The sequence below is a fragment of the Macaca mulatta genome, chromosome 1 (genome assembly GCF_049350105.2).
Source record: "Macaca mulatta isolate MMU2019108-1 chromosome 1, T2T-MMU8v2.0, whole genome shotgun sequence".
In the NCBI taxonomy this organism is placed as follows: domain Eukaryota; kingdom Metazoa; phylum Chordata; class Mammalia; order Primates; family Cercopithecidae; genus Macaca; species Macaca mulatta.
In genome coordinates this window covers 117,480,253-117,495,863 of record NC_133406.1, presented here as the reverse complement: position 1 = coordinate 117,495,863, position 15,611 = coordinate 117,480,253, and the positions used below count along the sequence as shown (strand labels likewise).

Genomic DNA, 15,611 nt, shown 5'->3' with positions numbered 1-15,611 from the left:
GATCGTGAGAACCCAAGACATTGGAGACCGTGGACCAATCTCTGCAGAAGGCAGCCCCGCATAGAAAGGGAAGAGCTGTGCAGCCTTCTCAGTAGTTACCTTATGTTGCAAGGGTTGAAAGTTCTTATTTCTCCTCTGACAGAGAATCGATATGTTACTTACCATTCTCCAGCCTTCCACAATAATAATAACATTTACACACCACACAAAACACAAACCTAGTAGACAACCTATTCTTTTAACTAAAAAACTCAGGGGAAAGCGCGAACGCAGTCCCCCACTACCACAAATTATGCAGTCGAGTTTCCCACATTTGGGGAAATCGCAGGGGTCAGCACATCCGGAGTGCAATGGATAAGCCTCGCCCTGGGAAAACCACCTTCGTGATCATGGTATCTCCCCTGCCAGGTAAGTATGAGCTCCGGCACCTCTGCCCAGCCACAGCCTCATACGTCTCACCCTTTACACACAAGGTTACTTGCCCCGTGCACTCCCGAGCCCTTCTAGCCCTGGCACACAGCTGGGACTCTCAGGTCCGACCAGCGGTCCTGAACCCGCTCCCACAGCACGGGAACTCCTTCGTGGGAAGCAGCAGCCCCTGCGCTGCCTCATCTACATAGAAGTCGCCCTATCTGTGATGTCACCGACAGTGCCTTTCCCAGTCCCTGCCTTTCTGCCACTCAGCAGACCAACCCGCTGCGAAGCCAGCAAAAGGAAGTGACGTCTGCCTCTGCTTTTTCCCTCCGCCCCCGCATCTGCGCTCTCTCAAAAAAGCTGGTCGTTAGCCTGTGTTGTGAAGCAACCTTTCGGCGGCCAGATGGAGGTTGGGAACCCTTCTTCAAATAATGGCTTTTAATTCGCAGACTAGAACGTTTAGGATTACAAAAGAAACCGGTTCTCTTCACATCCTTATCCTTGGGATGTAGCATTCGCTTGAAATTGGAAGCAGTTTAATATCAGAGAGAAACCATATTTATGAAAGTAAAGAGACTGCTCAGATGACTGCAAACCAGCCTTCCTTACTGATTTTATCACTGGTAATGTTATAAAGACAGTTGTCCAGTTTCATGAATCTTGTAGTTATTTTTTTTTGTGTTTTTTTTGTTTTTTTCCAAATTCAGTATTGTAGAAAAATACGCTGCCCCAGAAGAGATTATTGGATACTCTCAAACGTGGTGTTGGACTTTGTCATCTCTTGCACAGCCATCTCCAGACCTTAGTGCTTACTTCATGTTAGTATTTTATATTCTGCAAAGACAAAAATTAAAATAATCCAAATTTGACACAAATACCTGGGATACATCTTATTTGAGATGTTTAACAAATGTCTGGATCATCTTTTCTTATATTGGATTATGGCGCAAGAAACACTGTGAAGTAAGCAAAGTTGGCATGCCCAAGTCAAAGACCATTTTAATATTTCCAAGTAGATTTGAGACAGAAATAATACAGGGTGATCACAGGATAACAAATTCTAGGCAGCAGATTTACCTGACTTAAGGCTATGGGCTCATAAGACGCTGAAAAACCAGTGTGGACCAAGCTATCTAAGACTGACTGGACACAATGTGGTGCTGGATTTGACGTAGGTTTTACCTAGGCCCTCATTTTATGCTCATTAACATAGTAAATCACACACCCACCAGTGCCATAACAGTTCTGAGACCAATGTTTGATGTAAAAATGGATGGCACCACAGTTCCGAGACATCTCCACCTTTATCCAGGAATTGTCATGAATATTCCACTCCTTGGTTAAAGTAATCCATCAAGATGAAACCCCAGAACCCATTGTTCTCTCTCGGGTATGCTCAAAATCCCCTTTCCTGAGTGTGTACTTTTTGCTTTGCAATAAATCTCTTCTTTCACTGTTTGCGGACTCATCCTTGACTTCATTCTTGAGATGGTGTCAAGAGCCTGGACACCACAGCTGGGGTCGAGATCCCACCAGTGTCCGGGGACCTCCCCTAGCCCACCAGTATCACATTCTATTCCATCGCTCAAATCACAAAATATCGAGTGGAGAGTTCTCCTTGGAGACCATAAAGTAAAGATTCTGTGGCATGGTGGCCAGTCAGGCCACTGGAAGTCATGGAAAAATATTGAAAATGAGGGATTAGGTGACAGTATAGTAACTGCTGAATACTAAATACTAAAGCCAGGCCCCATTCCCTGGAGACTGACAGGGAGACACACGGTCCACGTAATAGTGGAGAAATACTTTCTGGGTATCTGACCAGCCTTTGTGGAAAGAACTGGCACCATCCTGCAGATGTAACCGCCTGATGGGTTCTTCCTGCCCACTGTACACACAAAATCAATTCGTGGAGACCATGGCATTGCAGTAAAGAGTTTCATTTGACACAGGCCAGCCACAACCTGTGGGAGACAGAGTTACTACTCAAATCGATCTCACTGAAGGCTTGGAGGTAAAGGGTTTTTCAAAGATAGTTTGGTAGGGTGGGGGCTAGGGTTTGGGCAGTGCTGATTGTTGGAGATGAAATCACAGGGGTGTGGAAAATGGCCCCCCCGCATTGAGTCAGCTTCTGGGTGGGGGCTAAGGGACTGGTTGATTTTCGGGCCAAATGGTGCCATCCAGTAGTCAGACATGCAAAAGCCTGAAAAGACATCTCAAGAGGCCAATCTTAGGTTCTACAATAGTGATGTTCTTCACAGCAGTAATTGGGGAAGCTGCAAATCTTGCGACCTCTGGAATAACGGCTGATAATTATTTAACAAGGCATACATCTTAGTAGAATTCAGGCCCCTTTCATCCTTCTAACTTGGTGGCCTTTCATTAGTTTTACAGGGGTAATTTAGTTTTGGGGAAGGTTATCATTTAAACCAACCTTTTTGGCTGTCCCCAACCTTTTTGGCACCAGGGACTGGTTTCATGGAAGACAATTTTTTCATGGAAGGGGATGGTGGATGGTTTCCCGATGAAACTGTTGCACCTCAGGTCATCAGGCATTAGTTACAGTCTCGTAAGGAGTGTGCAATCTGGAATCCCTCACATGTGCAGTTCCCAATAGGGTCCGAGCTCCGATGAGAATCTAATGCCAATGCTGATCTGACAAGAGGTGGAGCTCAGGGGGTAATGCTCCAAAGCCTGCAGCTCACTTCCTGCTGCTCGGCTGAGTTCCTAACAGGCCATGGACCAGTACCTGTCTTGTGGCCCTGGGGGTTGCAGACCCCTGATTTAAACTATAAACACAATTTTTCCCAAAGAGAGCTTGGGAGAAATTGCACAGGAATGAGCAAAGACAGCCAGCCTGTGAGGCTAGAACCAAGATGGAGTCAGCCATGTCAGCTTTCTCTTATTGTCAGAATTTTGCAAAGGCAGTTTCTGAGGGACTACACTGGACAGTTGTTAAAAACATCAGACAGATTTTATTGTATGTACTACAGTAGGCGACACATTTTATTGTATGTACTACAGTAGGCAAGAGAGACCAGCAGAGAACTGAGCTCAACCTCAAATACAGCAGGAAAAGTTGAAGATTATAGCCAATTGGCAAGATAAGAAAGTTAGTGGATGGAAAATTACTAAGAGGAACTTGATTAGCTATCAAAGGTGGTTGGGAGGACTCTTGCTAAACTAGACTCAACAGTACTCTTTTCTAAAACTGGACTTGGCAAGCAAAGAACTAATAGAGAAAAGGGCTCAGAGGAATCTACTAAGGTTTGGTCAAAGATGGAGTCCTTGTCAACTCTACATTGAAGCTTCTGCAAAGACCAATCAAATGAAAAAAAGCAAAGGCTATTTATTCTGAGTTTGCTATAGGAGGGAGTCAGTCACTGTTACTTGTGTTTTGGTAGAGACTTGAAGGCAGTCAGAAGGGTGGGAAAGCTTTTTAAAAAGAAAGGCTTCAGGTATGCTTGGACTGGAGGCTGTCAGCATGGTGAAGCTGTAGATAGATGAAGAAAATCAAAATATTTTACCCCAGAATATATTTCTTTGGCATATTTTAAGATGGCTGTCAGCCAGCAAACAGAAGTAACTCTGCAAAACTATCTTTTGTAGGGGAAATTTTCACCTGGAGAGAATCTGCATTAATCCAGCCTTCCCTTGTCAGGATTGAGAAATAAAAATAAGCCCTAGGCCCTACAACCAACTGAACCGACCCCCTCTTGGCTGACAGGATCGCAGAGAAACCTTGAAAGCTGTTTCTGGCTGTGACAGGATAGGAGGTCGGACATGCTCCCTTAAAACCCCTCCCTCACTAACTGCCATTATGAGATGAGGCAGGAGAGCAGCAGAGGGAATTGGAAGTTGGATAAAGGCAGAATGAGTAAAGGCAGAAACAGAAGCAAGGAGATGTGGCAGGAGAGCAAGAAGCAAGATAAAAGGCAGAAGTTGAGCAGCCAAAACAAAAAGTAAGATTAAAAAAAGCAAGCAAGGCCAGGCGCACTGGCTCACGCCTGTAGTCCCAACATTTTGGGAGGCCAAGGCAGGTAGATCACCTGAGGTCAGGAGTTTGAGATCAGCCTGGCCTACATGGCGAAACGCCAGCTCCACTAAAAATACAAAAAATTAGCTGGGCGTGGTGGTGCACTCCTGTACTCCAGACTACTCAGGAGGCTGAGACAGGAGCATTGCTAGAACCTGGGAGGCAGAGGTTACAGTGAGCTGAGATTGCGCCACTACACTCCAGACTGGGCAACAGAGGCGACTCTGTCTACAACAAAGAAACAAACAAACAAACAAAGGAAGCAAGGACCCCATTGCTGGCAAGATCCAAACCAGTAAAGGGGCAGCTCCTCAGAGATAGACATGTGCATTCGAGAAAAAAAGTATCCTTAACATGACTCTATATGATAATCAGCTCATTAAAACTCAGGCATATGGACTGCATACCATGCATGTACTTAAAATTATGGGATGGAGGCAACATGCAAGCACACAAGCGCCAAAGTAACTAAGCAACCCACCTATCAATCTAAAGGCGAACAATGGCTAAAGATTAGGCATCCTTGTGAAGAGAAGAAAAAAAAAATCACACATAAAAAGACCCAAAGTACATCAAACTAATACTGATCTCATCTCCCAGAGGTCAGCCCACTCTCCCCACTCCGAGAGTGTTACTGTACTTAATAAACTTTTGTTTTGCTTTGCTGCTTTGTATGTGTCATGTACAATTCTTTGTTTGGGACACCAAGAGCCTGAAACTGCACGGCACCATCTGGTAAGAATTAGGACTTTTTTCCCTAAGGGTTAACAAACCAACTCTTTGGAAAGACTTGCTTCACTACTGTTATCAACCAGCAGCCTAATACTTTCCCTCCCTTTTGTGGTTTTGACAAAGCAGCCAAGCAGCATTTCCTCCTGGTAAGAGACCACCGACCTAGGAATGATTCTGGCCAGACTACAGAGGATGTGCAGTGAGGGTTTTCATGTCCTCTGCTTCAGCTTTTGATGTCAGAGGGCTGCAAACTCCACTCTCAGATAGCTAATGCCACCATTTTATAAACAGGGTCCCCATGGAGAGGCACGAAACTCAATTGCACATCTGCATGTTTCCTCTTATAAATATTCATATTGGAATATTATTAGGTATTGCTCCAGTGAAAGATACATTTGCAGAATGTACTCAAATTAGAAGCATTATATAAACACTATAATGTAGCAATGGTGCATTCAGTTCTCTACACTATAGAAATATCTGCGGTGTAGACATTTCCACAATGACCAAAGATATGTGTACCAGAATAGTGACTGCAGCATTCTTTGTAATCCTAAAACCATGAAACCAACCTCATCCCAAAAACATTTTTTTTCTTTTGAGATAGAGTCACACTCTGTTGCCCAGGCTGGAGTGTATACCGATCTGAGCTCCCTGCAGCCTCCACCTCCCAAGTTCAAACGATTCTCCTGCCTCAACCTCCCGAGTAGCTGGGATTACAGGCACATGCCACCACACCTGGCTAACAAAAACATTTTGAAAAGAGTTAAATAAATCATGCACAAACTGGGGAAAAATACTGTTTTCAAAAATGATGGAGAGGATCACTATGATGATGACTGATTCCACTGGTCACATTATTGATAGAACAATCAGTAAATCCAGTAACATTCTGGAGATACTACTGGACTCCTATTACTAAAATATGAAAAAATGGAGGCATGTAAATTACTCATCTAAGCGTATAACGGACTGAATTAGAATTTTATCACACCAGAAGTGGGTTCCTAGGTCTCTGTTTCAGCTTTCCTGTGTTACACAGGTGTAACCCCGCCATTTCAGGAGATACCCGGTTTAGAATCTGGTCGGGAAGGTGGGCTGGCCCTTGACATGGAACAGTCATAAATTAGTGGCTTGGGACTGGCCCGCGACATGGATCAGTCATAAATTAGTGGCTTGATACTAAGGGAAGATAACATTTCCCCCATTTGTCTAGTGATGGTCAATGCCTGAATGCTTTAAAAGTTGCAATAAGCGTCCCTGGGTGGGCTCGAACCACCAACCTTTCGGTTAACAGCCGAACGCGCTAACCGATTGCGCCACAGAGACAGGGACTGCTAGTTCTACTACGCGATATATGAAGGGCGCACTCACTAAACTTCCTTTGTCCCGTTTATTCTCAGGGCCCGCCTGGCAGGACGACTGAGCAAGGCCTTGGAAAACCAGAGAGATTAGAGTGGTGAGTTGCGCTGGTCACGTTGGACACCTGCGCGTTAGGAGATTTTGGAGCCAGACGGAGAGCCGAATGGCCTTCGCCTGCCCTGCCCCTCTCCTGCTTCAGAAGCCCCCAGAAACTCCCCGGTCCGCGACCCAGCCCGAGCAGCCTGGGGTCCCAAGGGAAGCTGAACACCCGGCGGGCTCCCGGGATGGTTCTTCCCGTTCTTTGTACCGCCTTCACCAAGTGAGGGAGCCTGTGCCCACCCTGCCCAGTTGCTTTCGGGGCCGCTGCGGAGCTGCCGCTGCCATCTTCGGATCCTGTGTCCCGCACGGGGGCTCCACCAGGGCAGGGATGGTGGCGAGGGTCGCTCGTGGGTCCCCTTGCGGGGAGCAGGGTCTGGCACTCACCAGGGCGGACGACTAGGACTTGCCGAATGAATCCATCGTCGCCTTTAGCTTTCAGTCCTTTGAAGAGCCCTAAGAGTGGAAATCAAGAGGTTTTTTCAATGGGGAAGTTCTGTTTACAAAGCGTTGATTTCTCGACACCCCCGCGGGGCGGGCAACTGGCAGGGCCTCCGGTGCACCTTCTGCGCGGTGGAGCCGCGGGGGCTCAGCTGGGCGGTGGTCGGGTCGTGGGACCGTAGGGCGGGAGCAGCGGAAGGGAAAAGCAAAAGCTGGGAAAGAAGCCGGGGAGCGGCGGACCAGACCTCCAGACCTCCTGAAAGGCTCGTGCAGAGGCACAGGTGGGATCTTCTGGAGGTGAGAATTGTTTTTGTTTGTTTATTTATTGTAGCAGAATGGGGAAATGGAGAGAGAACCTGAAAGAGCCCCAAACTCGAGGACCTGTTGCTCCCATAGAATAACATCTTCCAGAACTAGACAGAAACCTAGGCGTCTGGGAACCCTGAAATCCATGGAGGAGTAGCATCATCATGACCCTCTGTGTTCCTTTTTGCAAAGGACTTGCTTCCATTGTTTGTTTGTTAAATTGTCTGTTAAATAAATAAATAAAACCCTTTTCATATCTCTTTAAAATTACTTTGGTTCTATTATTTTATGATTACAAATAATGCTGCAGTCATCATTCTTGTACACTTCTCATTGCCCACTGGTATATTTCTATAGGGTAGAGGCCTGGAGAGCAGTTGTTCCAGCATAGTGTTTACATAGCTTTTATTTCATTCCATTTTCTTTCCTTTGTTGCTTTATTAGCTATAACCCTTTTCTTATTTCAGTGGCTGCATTAGGGTTTCTGGGATACATCTTTAATTTATTACAGTCTGCTTTCAATTGTCATTATACCTCCCTTTCTGACCTTTATCCTAGTGTTATGTAATTTTACTTTATTTATTATAAGCTTTGTGATTATTATTACTTTTATTTATTATGTCAAATATTTTTTAAAATATTTAAATTATAAGAAAACATATAGTACATGCTTTCTAAAGGCCATTTCCAATATTGGTTTCTTTGTATGGGCCCACATTTTTATCTGGTATCCTTTTGCTTCTGCTTGGAAGACTCTTAAGATTTCTTGTAGCATGGGTTGGTGAATTCCTTTAGCTTTTGTATGTTTTTCAGTATCCTTATTTCACTCACAGTTTTGAAATTTTATTTTTGCATAGAATTCTAGGTTACCTTTTTTTCTCTAGGTACTTAAAAAATGTTGCCATTTATGAAGCATTGTCATTATAATATCATCTTTCTTTCCTGTGTTTGTAAAAATGGCATAAAGCCAGTTTCTCGTGCTGGTTATATAATTTTCGGATTGTGTATTTAAATTTAAAATATTAAATTTTACTAAAAAACTAAAAATATTAATCATGAATGTCCTAGATTCATCTTAAGTTCCACCAACAGTGCGCTTAAAATGTGCCCAACCTGAGAGTCAAACCTACCTGCTGACGTGTAATTTGTGTTTGTGAGACATTCTCAACAGCATTTGCTTTCCCCAGCCGAGTGATTTTCCTCACATCTGAATGTCTTCAGTGCAAAAGGAAACCTTTTTCTTTGCAAAAATACTTTAAACTATTCTTACTTCAAGTAAGTGCATTAAAAACAACCTTCTCAGTTGCATCCCTGGAATCCATGGAAAGCCTGAGAGAGACAATCAAGTGCTTCAGGATCAAGAGCTAAACAGGGGAGGACAAAGCGTGGCTTCTTCACTAGGAGTCAAGCCAAAATCAACTGATTTGGTCTCCAACGGAGACTGGAACTCTGTTCACCAGTGAGGTGAGGATCCGGCCCAGAGGAGGTGGACTTTCTCTTCGTGGTGCCTTCAGATGGGAAATCTCCTAGGATTTCTTTCTTTCCCTTTGATCTACTTCCAACTCTCCCGTTCTATTTCTTCAAGAGTTTTTTCGGATTCCTACTGAGAAGGAACTAAGGGCCGGTGCCCTTCCCTACCGGTCCCCTCTCTGGTTGGGTGTCTTTGGCGCCCAAGCTCACCTGGAACTTTGTTGCTTGCCTGAGACAGCGAGAGGACCAAGGAGGGCGGCGGGTGCGGTGGGAACCCCAGAGTCACCTCGCACCTGCGCCTCCTGGGTTCCTAGCAAATTGAATAAATGCCCCCTGGAGCTTCTCTGCAGGTCATAGGGAAGGGGAGGGTGGCTGCTGACCCAGCGGGAGAAGCTTCAAGAAGCATCGGGAGGACCTGGCCCTGACCCTGGGCCTTGAAGACAGGCCTGACCAGGCTGATTTTGACAAGTAGGCCCAAAGAAAAGGTTCAAGGGCGGCCCAAACCCTGACCCCGAGATTAAGGCTCTTAAATAAGTCTGACAGTTTTGAGAATCATCATTAGAATCGATCCCGCCTGTATCAGGAGACTCCTTTGCCAAAATTCAGAGACCAAGAAAGAGAAAGATTGGGCAGATCAAAGTCTGTAATTAACCCAAACAGGAAACATAATTCTTCTGAAAAACAGTATGTGTGCTATGAGAAAAAGACTAGCCTCAAGGAGAATCTATTTTTTTGGCTTGAGTGTAGGGAAGAATGGAGTTGCCACCAACAATGGTGCATTGAAACGGTAGGTGCATCAGGATGTAGACATCAAGGAATTAAAAATAATTTACCTCCAAATACATTGCTTTGACATATTTTGAGATGTCTGTTTAGAAAGCCAGCTGCAGACGTAGCCCTGCAACGTTATCTTTTGTTGGGGAGATTTGCATATGTAGGGAGTCTGCACTGATGCAGCCAGGTCTTTCCTTGCCCAGATCTAGGAAAGATGAACTGAGAGTCTGACACCTGTAAAGGTCTGAAGGAAAGTTTTAGGGTTTATTCTCTCTGAGCGCTGCTACCTGTAAGGTTTCATTTACATATTAAGACCAACTTTGCTAGCCAAGCCTCCTCTTCTCTGCCTCCCATAACCTGTCTTGCCCACAATAAATGGATACACCACTGACTCTGATGGAACCTGGTTTTGGCCATGCTTTGAGCCCTCATTCATTCTGTTACCTTGAGATGGTATATAAGCTTCTGCATCCCATTATGGGTAGGGTAATCACTCTGTGGCCCTCCCCATGTACATGTCAGTACATTTTATGCCTTTTCTCCAACTAATCTGCCTTTTGTGACTTGATTTTTGAGTGAAACTTCAGAGGGTTAAGAGGGAGGGATTCCACTGACCCCTACAGTTTTGGAGCTGTAAGCAGGATAGCAAAGCTCTGCTCTTCTGGAAGCTGCAGTGAAGAACCCAGGATCTGATCAGTTGTCATAGGGTAATAAATTTTTACCAGCCAGGCTCCCGGCCTCCTTCTCTATGTGGAATCTGATCAAGTGGACAGGAAAAATCACTGTTTCTTTTCCCTCTCCAAAATCTTGATTAATGGGAGAAAAGGATTTGTGTGACTAGTCTTGGGTGTAGTGACTCTGGTGTGCTTTTTGGTACTTTGTGGTACCAATTCATATTGTTTAATCCCTTTCTTCCCAGAAATTGTCTGTTCCTTTGTCTTTGTCTCTATGTGTTATTCTGTCATAAAAGGGGGTACTGGTTGAGGTTCCTTCTCATCTTATTTGATGCCCTTGAGAGCTTGACTTGTGACCAAGTGGGAGCATTTTCTCTTGTTTTCCCCTATCTGGTAAGAGGTGGTAACTTTCAGGTTATAGTAGGTGGCCTGTCTGAAAATGGCTGGGAACCCGAGCACACTTTTTGTTCTGACTATGTCAAGTTCTTGGGGTTTGTCTTAAGAAATCTCATCCCTTCGAGGCTTTTGTCATCTTAACTCTTATTGCCTGATTAGTCCTAAGAAAGCTCAATCCCAAGAGGGCCTACATGGTATCACAGACTCACAAGTCTGTGACTGGAAGCCCCCACAAATATGTGGGTTGCTGGAGACAAGTATCATCCTTAACCATCTGTGGCCTACTCCTTACATTGAACTTTTCTCTTGGAGGGCAATCTTTGGGATTGCCTCTTCTATGACCTTCCCAGGAAGTTAACCTGGAAAATGACATCCTGGGCTTTCCACAAAGAGGCTATTTGGTTGCATTGCTATTGGAATAATTACACCATTGGAAATTCTAGTTGCCAGTGGACTGAAGATGGATCCCTTAAATTAGACACTTGAATTTAAAAAAAATTAGAGATCTCTTATTTTAAAAAGTTGATGGAAGATCAAGTTAAAAGAAAGGCACATGCTAGTGTCATAGCTACCCTTAAAATGCTCTATCTTGCAGTTCAGTACTTAAAGTTCTGTGCTTTTGCTGCCATAGCCTGGGTTCAATTTCCAGTCAGGGAATCAGTTTATTTTGGCTTGATATTTGTGTGGCTTTTGATTTTTTGGAATACCCATTTATTGATCCTTTCCCCTTTCATGGGCAGGTTTTGTTTGTTTGTTTGTTTGTTTATTAAGACGGGGTCTCACTCGATCACCCAGGCTGGAGTGCAGTGGTGCAATCTCGGCTGAATTAATCAAGGACCTATGGCTTCCAACACCATCAGTTGCCTGTACTCAGCCACCTTCAGCAGTGCTATCTGGCTCTAGTGAGCAATAGCATTCCAGGAGAGGAGAGAAAGCTGCACAAAGGCCTGGTTTTTGTGTCCCCCCATCTAGACAGACATAGTAGCATGCAGGGACAAAGCGAAAGAGAAGAGTAGGCAGAGACAATGTGAATCTGTTCACCGCATATTGTAAATGCATTTAAAAATATTCTTAGCTCATATTTGCAGGTAGCACTAACTATGAAGTTGTTGGACTGAGGACTTTATTTGTGACTCTCACCATCTTCAAAGTCAGCAATGAAGGGTTTCTTCCTCATTGAATCACTAACATATTTTGGATCTCTCTGACTTCCTAGTTCACTGACCTCTGACCTCTAGACCCAGACTTTAAAGGCCCGTGTTATTACATTAGTCAACCTTTATAATCTCCCCATTTTAAGGTTAATTTAATTGTATCTGCAAAATCCATTTGCCATGCAATGTAACATAATTATGTAATCAGCAACCATAAGAAAGCTGAAGTGAGTTTTAAACCAACCCAATTGTTCCCTAGAACTGATGTTTACGGTTTCTTTTGAATAAACATAGAAATTGACCCTTTCAGTCTTGAAATTTGAGAAAGTTACATTTGTATTATCTGAGTTCCTTTCTCAGGAAACCAACCATCTGGCCTTCCAGATAGTATCAAAGAACTGAAATTTACCAGCGTACCACATCTGGACAATGAGATGTCAGACCCCTTATTCCATCATAATTGCCTAAGTGACCACATGCTTCCTGTTGACCAGTTCCTCTTTCTTACCTCTCTGTAATTCCTGTTTTCCTGCATGTAGTTCCATTTCTTCCCTGCTATCTAAACTCTGAATTTTCGTTGATCAAGAAGATGGATTTGAGACTGATCTCCCATCTCCTAAGTTGCGGTACCTGATGAAAGCCTTTTTCCCTGGCAATACTAGTTGGTTCAGTGATTGGCTTTCTGTGCAGTGAGCAGCAAGTATTAAGTCAAACCTCGGGTGTTTCAGTAACAATTATCCTAATACCAGACAAAATAAACAAGAGACTTTAAGACAAAAAAGTTACCAAAGACAATGAGGAATATTTTGTAATGATAAAAGGGTTAATCCATCAGGAAGAGAGTACAATTATAAATACACATGCATCTAACAGAGCCTCAAAATGCAGGAAGCAAAAACTGACAGTATTGAAGAGAGAAATAGACAATTTAACAATAGTAGATGGAGACTTTAATACCACAACTTTCAATAATGGATAGAGCAACTACGCAGAAGACCAATAAAGAAATAAAAGATTTAAATAACATAACCTACCAGACATCTATAGAATACTCCACTCAACAGAAACAGAATACACTTCCTCTCAAGCACACGTGGGACGTTCTAATGAATAGACCATATGCTAGCCCTTAACATAAATCTTAATAAATTTAAAAGGACTAAAATCATATAGCTTCTGATATATCTCATAAACTAATACTATTAAACACTATAGTTTCAGGTTAGCATGTAGGGTATGCAGTTTGTTGGTCCTGCTTCCTTCCGTTTGTCATGAATGTGGAGGTGACCATGGTTACACATGTGTAGGCCAGTAGCCCAGGAAAGTCAGGCAGCTGAAGGGAAAGGACAGATATTCCATAAGAGTCTCCCTATCTCAGTCTCACAAAACCAGGGAGGAATTGATACATAGGAAGCGAAGAGGTATATCAGAGGATCACTTCTCTTCTGTCTATCTATGCCTGTCTTTAAAACCTCAGTTTCTCTCCCACTAAACCCCATTGCACAGGAATGCTGTTGATCACCACCAACCACCACAGACTCATGACCTTGATTTTTACCATGATCTGTCTGAGAATATATCCTCAGGCCAATGGCTTTGGCTCAATGCAAATCATTAGTGTTCCATAAAAACTGCTTCAAACATATAGTTACAGTTTATAAATCATTCCAAATTAGGTGGCCATTACATGTATTTAAAGAGATATACATACATTATTTCAGTGATTGTGATAAATTGGAAAGAAAGCCTGTGGAGTTAGAATGAAAATCATAAGTGACAAGCAAAAAATATGTATATAGAGATTATAACACAAAGCAACCCACACATAGAAGAGGAAATTGGAGTTAGGAGTTATGAATATCAAACTTGTCCTCAAGTTAAGTGAAAAGCCAACATGGGCCAGGTGTGGTGGCTCACGCCCATAATTCCAATACTTTGGGAGGCCAAGGTGTGAGAATAACTTGGGCCCAGGAGTTTGAGACCAGCCTGGGCAACATAGTGAGACCCCATACACAAACACACACAAAATAGCTGAGGGTGGTGACATGTACCTGTAGTCTGAGCTGTTCAGGAGGCTGAAGCAGGAGGATCCCTTGAGCCTGGGAGTTTGAGGTTGCAGTGAGCTGTGATCATGCCATTGCACTCCAGGTTGAGCAGCAAAGCTAGACCCTGTCTAAAAAAAAAGAAAAAGAAAAAACCTAACATGGGTCCCCAGTGGGGGAAAAGATGCCACTATAACATTGGTTTGCAGCAAGAAGTATATTAAGACACTGACCAAAATCCTTGTATTACTTATTTTGCTTTTATTTTTTGAGACAGGGTCTCACTTTGTCATCCAGAATGGAGTGCAGTGGCATGATCTTGGTTCACTGCAGCAAAAAACACTTGAACTCAAGCGATCCTCCTACGTCAGTCTCCTAAATAGCTGGGACTACAGACACGCCACACTATGCCCGGCTAATTTTTTTTTCTTTTTTTTTGAGGTGGAGTCTCACTCTGTTGCCCAGGATGGAGTGTAGTAGCGCTATCCCCATTTACTGCAAGCTCTGCCTCCCGGGTTCACGCCATTCTCCTGCCTCAGCCTCCCAAGTAGCTGGGACTACAGGCACCCGCCATCACACCCGGCTAATTTTTTGTATTTTTAGTAGAGACGAGGTTTCACTGTGTCAGGCAGGATGGTCTCCATCTCCTGACCTCATAATCCACCCGCCTCGGCCTCCCAAAGTGCTGGGATTACAGACATGAGCCACCATGCCCAGCCCTATGCCCGGCTAATTTTTAAAAATTGTTTGTAGAGGCAGGGTTTTGCCCTGCTGCCCAGGTTGGTCTCAAACTCCTGAGCTCAAGTGATCCGACCACCTTGGTCTCCCAAAGTGGTGGGATTACAGGTGTGAACCACTGCACCTGGCCTCTAAATCCATATAAATCAATTATTCACACTCTGAGCAGAATATTCAGGATTTTTTTTCTTATAATATAAATGATGTGGAAAACTGGAGGACCAAAGAAGAACATCAAGACTATCTAAAAGTGTTAAATTTTTCATTAAGAAGAAAATGACTTCATGACAGTCCTTAAGACAACGATAGAACTTGAGGAAATATGTATTCCTTGATGTTGTCTATGCATTTGCCATAATAAACAATGAAAATATGGTTAAATTTTAGAAAGAGATAGGCCTATGGTATTGTCACAAGAGTATACAAGTACTGAGAATGACTGCTGAGGGAGTGGTCTCCATTGGTGGTGACCTTCAGAAGAGACCTTGTGTTTCCACATGGCCTAGACACCTGGAAGGCAGAGATCCTAACATTCCATGACACCCCCACCTTCTAATTCTGTTATTGTGACTCCAGACTGTTACCTGGCACTGGGTCTTACCTCTGGCATTCCTATCAGAGCCTGAACCACAGAAAGTACCTTAGATTCTAAGCTCAGGCACTTTGTGCCTTGTTTTTGTGGCTGAGGATTCTCAGAGTTGTGGGATGCTGACAAAGTTTATCCCAAAAGTAAGTAATGAATCAGATCTGCTTTCTTTTGACTCATTTAAATCTTTGTTTAATGTAAAGAAACTTTATTGAGGTGTAATTTACATACTATAAAATTTACCCATTATAATTGTACAGTTCAATAATTTTTAGTAATTTACCCAAGTAGTGCAACCATTACCATAATCCATGCATTTGTTTTTAATGTATTATTTGTTTGGGTTTATTCTCCCTAGGCTCTGATTCCACTTCCTCCACAAGCTTCAGC

The 15,611-nt window shown here is 43.5% G+C and overlaps 2 non-coding genes across 2 annotated transcripts; both read right to left on the bottom strand.

The window, feature by feature from the left end:
- Positions 1-252: 252 nt before the first annotated feature.
- On the bottom strand, positions 253-416 carry LOC114674645 (U1 spliceosomal RNA). Its single transcript, XR_003725765.1, has one exon. It is a non-coding gene; the product is annotated as a U1 spliceosomal RNA (small nuclear RNA).
- Positions 417-6,437: 6,021 nt separating this feature from the next.
- On the bottom strand, positions 6,438-6,511 carry TRNAN-GUU (transfer RNA asparagine (anticodon GUU)). Its single transcript has one exon. It is a non-coding gene; the product is annotated as a tRNA-Asn (tRNA).
- Positions 6,512-15,611: the final 9,100 nt, after the last annotated feature.